Genomic DNA, 6,040 nt, shown 5'->3' with positions numbered 1-6,040 from the left:
TTGCAGGTCGGGCTCTGATTGGCTGGGTGTATCCGTCAGTCACAGCTAGGTTCAATGGCCTCTGCAAAAGGGTGGGGCTTAAGGGGTCGGGTGCTGGAGCCCGCTCCCGAAAAAGATGCCAGGGCTCGGTTGGTGGAGACAGGAAGAGTGGAAAGAAGAGCGTATCAGCGGTGACGGGGGCGGATACTTCCTCCGGGATTGCCCAATCGCAGAGTTGGGACAGTTTCTATAAATGCTTGAGTTTCGCGGACCCGCGGTCTTTTAGGATCAAGCACGCGGTGGGGGATGTCTCTCTAAGTTCTCAGTGCTGCATTTTGGAGGGCGGGACCCTGGCCCGGCGGAGCCTGGGGAGGTGGCCCAAACTCGTTGGCCAACCTGGCCTCCGGGCTCCTCCGTCAGCTCGAGTCCCCACGTTGGTCTTTAGCTCTCTACGCCCGTCTACTTCCCGCTCGCCCCAGTTCCGTCGGAAGTCCGAACTGTTTCTGCTTCCCAGAGGTAAGACTGGACTGAGCCTGGCTTCCCAAATCCAATTCCGAGCCTGTGATGAATTGCTTTAATTTCTGACACCTCGTATGAAAACTGCACGTGCAGTTTGATTATATTGCAAGACTGAGGCTTTAGGGTGCCCCCACCGTGGAAGGGCCTTGGGGTGAAAACACGTCTTGCAGGATAGAGCATGGGCTCTTTCTGACTTTCAGGACCGTCGGTGACCCGGCTGAAGACCTTGAGTTTAGCGTCTTTCTAAGGGGCCTTGGTGCCCTGACGGGGATCCTTGGATTCCAGGTAAATCCAGGGCCTTTGCCAGCTGCGGCTGGGAAATGTCTGGCTTCTCCTTCTCTTCCCTCTTTCTGCCTCGCTTTTTTTCTAAGACTAAGCTCTTGAGAGGAAGGCTGGTGTTTCGTGCCTTTTGGGAAGATAATTTCTTGAACCTCACTCGCAAACTGTGCCTTGGTCAAACTCAATGCTATGTCCGGTAGAATTCATACGTCCCTTTAGGCATCATCAGGAACACAGGGTGAATGACTTGGGACCCTCCTGTTGCTCCCACCTCAGCCTCTGCCTTCGTGCCACCTTCTGTTACTCCAATTCCAGTTCCTCCAAGTTATTTTCATCCCCTCTGGGACCCCCTTCTCTTCCAGCCTGTGCAGTGTATTCCTACCTGCAAGCACCCTATTGCCTGGTCAGGTCCATGCAGCCCAGTCCCCGGGGGATATACTCAAGTATAGGAAGGTTTTCTAAAAATCCTTCACAGGCTGTCCCTGAAAGAAAACAGGGTTTTCTTCCTCTTAGATCACTTCCTTGATCTTTTTCAGTGTTAACTGGCTTTCAAATACTTTCTCATTCCTTCTAACAGGTTGACCTTTCTGCTCCCTAGGGTTAGTCCCCCTGAAACTAGGCAAAAACTCAGCTACAATTAGACCTACAAATACAAATGCCATAACTCCATGGCCTTCGAAGTATTTAGTGATGGAGAAGGAAAGGACTCACCATGAAAAAGCTAGGCCAAGGCTCAAACTAAGTAGATAGCCTTTGCTCTCGGCCATGCTTCATATATAAACTCAGGGCAACCCAAAGTGGGCAGGAGGGGTCAACCATCAGTCTGGAGGTGAGACCAACAAAATGGGTTTAAGTGTAAGCCAACCAGCCATTGGCCAGTGAGTACCAGGAGCTCCCAGGCGATGCCCAGTCTACACAGGCCAGTCACTGGGGATGGGACTGCCCTTGGTAGCTAAGGAGGGGGGCCCTTCTCCTGGGATAGCCATGCTGGAAGCCCAGGGGTTCTGGTTGCTCCCCCGCCACAAGATGTCTGTATCCATCGAGGAACCCCTGATGGCAGGTAAGAATTTTTTTTTTTGATACAGGAGCCACTTTGTCCAGATTTCTCAGGCTGGGCCTTCTTCCTGGTGGCTAGCTGATGGAAGTCCTTGCCCCCTTCATGAGCCTCTCACATGCCTTTTGAGTTGAGTGTCCTACCCCACTATCAAGGAGAGACTTGGGCTCCCTCAGGGCCACATGGCGGTTAGGAGGCCTTAAGCAGCCTCTAACCTTGACCCTGGCTAAAGCTGATCAACAAGAAGAGCAAGGGCCTGTTCCCAACCAGAGTCTACAAGCTGTGAACCCTGCATTTTGAGACGGAGGAGTCCTTGGAAGGCCATAAACGGCCAACCAGCAGAAACTCGCCTTAAGCCAAAAGCTGCTTACCCTAACTGACAATAGCCATAAGATTAGAGGGGAAAGGTTACAACCCTAAACAGATGCGTTCTTAAAACATAGGCTCTTGCTGTCGGAATCCAAGAGTCCCATTCTGTCACTTAGCCAAATGAGGGATACAGGATGGTGTGAGACCTCAGCAGGAAGATGCAGTGGTCCCTATACACCCCCTTGTGGCCAATCCTTATAGAAGCCCCTGAAGATGCTATGTGGTTCGCTCTGTGACCTTAAATCCCAGTTGATCCCTCACAATATCAGATTGCCTTTGAGTGGATTAACCCCAACTTGGACCAGATGCAACAATGCACTTGGTGGACAGAAGTACCCACCATAGGGGTGTTGGGACATCAACACTTGTTTGCCCAAACCCTAAGAAAGGAACTAAAGAAGATATGCTTAAGGGACTGTCCTACAGTCTGTAGATAACATGTCGATATGGAGGCTCAGATGAGACCGACATTGAAGTTTTTAATTTCCTTCAAGCCCGGGGTTTTAATACATGGAGTATATTATAACCCCTGGAAATAGACAGCTGTCCCAAGAGAGAAGAGCTATATTAGGCTTGAGTGCCCCTAAAGATGTTTTTTTGTACTTAAAAAATTTGCCCTCACTAAAGCTCCTGCTCAGGGTCTCTTTAAAAAGCCATTTTGTATCTGGCCGGAAAGGGAGGGACTACTCTGGAGGGTAGGCTTCTAATACAGAAGCTGGGAGACGTTTCTCAGCCAATAGGCTATTTTTCTAAGCAACTGGATTAAGTGGCTCCAGGTTGGCCTGGCAGCAGCTGCTGCCAATTTGATTACTGGAGGAGGCTAACAAGTTTAACCTTTGGAAAGTGAAAGTCACTCAGTCTTTGTGATTCTTTGCGACCCTATGGACTATACAGTTCATGGAATTCTCCAGGCCAGAATACTGGAGTGGGTAGCTGTTCCCTTCTCCAGGGGATCTTCCCAATCCAGCCCAGATCCCCCGCATTGCAGATGGATGCTTTACCAGCTGATCCACCAGGGAAGCCCTAACCTTATCACTGTTGAGAATGTAAATTAGTGCAGCTACTATGGAAAACAGTATGGGAGTTCCTCCAACTCCAGCAGTCCAACTCCTGGGCACATACCCAGACAAAACAGTTATTCAAAAAGACAACATGCACTCCTGTGTTCATAGTGAAGAGAGAAAAAACAGTTGCTTAAGTTTATTGCTATGCTCACTACCTCTGCTTCTGTGAACCAGCCTACTTACTGGGTCAGCCAAACTGCTTAGTGGGGAAAGTCGCTAGGACCCAGAATCCCATGCCATATAAAAGATAGCCAGAACAAAGCCTGTGCAACTCAGCCTCTGGAGGCAACTCTGCGGAGTCCAGACAGGTGCTAAATAAACTGTGCTGTTCGGCATCTCCGAGTGTCACTTGTCTCTTTCCCTGCCATGGTTTCTGTAACAAGACATGGAAGCAACCTAAGTGTCCATCGACAGACGTGGTACATACATACAGTGGAACTAAGTCCTGTCCAACTTTTAGGGACCCATTAACTGCAGCTCACCGGGCTCCATGACCTGGCAAGACGACTGGAGTGGGTTGCCATTTCCTTCTCTGTAATGAGTTCTAAGCCAGCCTTTTCACCCCCAAGTGGCTCTTAAGTTCCTTTTCATTTTCTGCCATTAGGGTAGTATCTGCATATTTGAGGTTATTTCTCCTGGCAGTCTTGCTTTCTCCATGATCCAGTCGTGGCTGGCAGTTCTGTTCTGCCTCTTTGAAACCCAGCTTGTATATTTGGAAGTTGGTGGTTCCCATACTGGTTTTGAGCATACCTTAGCTAGCATGCTTATTTCATGTGCTACATGGTTATGAGCAAAATCCTTCATCTCACAGTGGAATACTGTGTGTGCTCATTCGTGACCACATGAAGTGTGTAGCCCATGGGATATTCAGTCCTGTCCAACACGTCCTGTCTCCCAACTCTTTCAGTGTTACTTGGCCATAAAGCATGAAATGCTGTTTACAGCAACGTGGATGGACCTAGAGATAGATGTATGATGGGATCACTTTGCTGTACACCAGAAATTAAAACATTGTAAGTCAGCTATACTTGAGTAAAAATTTTAAAAGAACTTGCCATACCTTCAACCCTCCTAAACCCCAAGTAACAGTAACACATTAGGCTTGACTCAGCTTGACAACAAAATCTGACCATGGACTGTCCCTGGAATTCTCCAGGGATCTTCCCAACCCAAGTGTTGAGCTTAGGCGGATTCTTTACCAGCTGAGCCACAAAGAAGCCCAAGAATACTGAGTGGGTAGCCTATCCCTTCTCCAAGGGATCTTCTGACCCAGGATTCAAACCGGGATCTCCTGCATTGCAGGTGGATTCTTTACCAACTGAGCTATCAGGGAAGCTCAGAGGAAGGAAACATTCAAAGTGCCATGCAGCTATAGAGCATGTAAGAATCCCCTATAAAGTATGGAGCTGAGATATTGCGGCATGAAAACAAGTAGCCACGATTCACTGCCATGGACTCCAAAAGGTCCCAAGTTAGGCAAGGGAGCAGCAGGAAGCTGTCCGGACACGCACAGCAGATGACACTGACCCCATCGCTTTTCTGACAGCCCCTGAGGAAACCCCGGGCCCAGAAGTGAGGGTCAAATAGGGATGGATAGTGGCACTTCCATCACAAATTGCTTTCTGACCAATGGAAATTTACTAGTGGGCTGTGAGAAGACCAATGCAAAGAAATACTAGGGAACAATGGAATGGGTAAGCCTTAAGAGATCTCATCAAGAAATTTGGAGTTAACAAGGGAATGTTCCGTGAAGGATGGGAAGGATAAAGGAGAGAAATGGTAAGAATACACAGAACTATACCAGAAAGGTCTTGTTAACTGGATAGCCAGGATGGTATTGCCACTCACCTAGAACCAGACATCCTGGAGTCAAGTGGAGTATAGGCATTACTACAAAGCTAGTAGAGGTGATAGAATTCCAGTGAGCTATTTCAAATCCTAAAAGAATGCTGTGAAAGTGCTGCTCTGAATGTCAAGAAATCTGGGAAACAGGCGGCCACAGGACTGGGAATGGTCAGTTTTCATTCCAATCCCTGTGAAAGTTGCTCAGTCATGTCCTACTCTTTGTGACCCCATGGACTACAGTCCATGCAATTCTCCAGGGGATCTTCCAAACCCAGGCCTCCTGCATTGCAGGTGGATTCTTTACCAGCTGAGCCACAAGGGAAGCCCAAAAGTAGTGCTAAAGAATGTTCAAACTGCAGCACAACTGCACTCCTTTCACCTGATAGCAAGGTTTCAGCAGTACATGAACTGAGGACCTGGACAACCTGGGTTTCGGAAAGGCAGAGCAACCAGAGATGAAACTGCCGATGGTGGTGCCCCCCAGGTCAGCTGGCCCAATGGGATCTGTATCTCCTGGGTAGGCTTGGCACCAAGCACCTAGTACAGTTTTTGCCTCCACCAAAGCCTTTGGAAAGGCTTATACAACCATATTCAGTGGTGGGATCTCAAACTGCACCAGAACCCCCGCCCAGGTGGACTGCTGAAGTGGCTTAATTCCACAGCAGTGCCCCAGGCCTGTACCCCTCCCAGACATCTATTTGTAGTCTGGATATAAACCAACTGTCCTCTTTAACAGACCACAATCCCTCTTTCCCAGGATTAGCTGTGGTATTTGCTTGTATGGACCATGATCTGTTTATGAGACAGTGTATACTAGGCCAACTGAGTAACCAAACGAACCTAGTGTCACTGTCTATAACATCGCCCACCCTGGGGGAGAAGGGCAGTTGGCCTCGTTTCAGCAGGGGTTGGAACTGTCTGTGGTGAGGCC

The 6,040-nt window shown here is 48.9% G+C and overlaps 1 long non-coding RNA gene across 1 annotated transcript; it reads left to right on the top strand.

Annotated features, from left to right (window-relative positions):
• On the top strand, positions 92-3,599 carry LOC106503569. The gene is made up of 2 exons (XR_001297263.2): positions 92-495; positions 699-3,599. It is a non-coding gene; the product is annotated as an uncharacterized LOC106503569 (long non-coding RNA).

This window comes from Capra hircus, chromosome 25 (assembly GCF_001704415.2).
Source record: "Capra hircus breed San Clemente chromosome 25, ASM170441v1, whole genome shotgun sequence".
Taxonomy (NCBI): domain Eukaryota; kingdom Metazoa; phylum Chordata; class Mammalia; order Artiodactyla; family Bovidae; genus Capra; species Capra hircus.
This window is presented reverse-complemented; position numbering and strand designations above follow the sequence as displayed.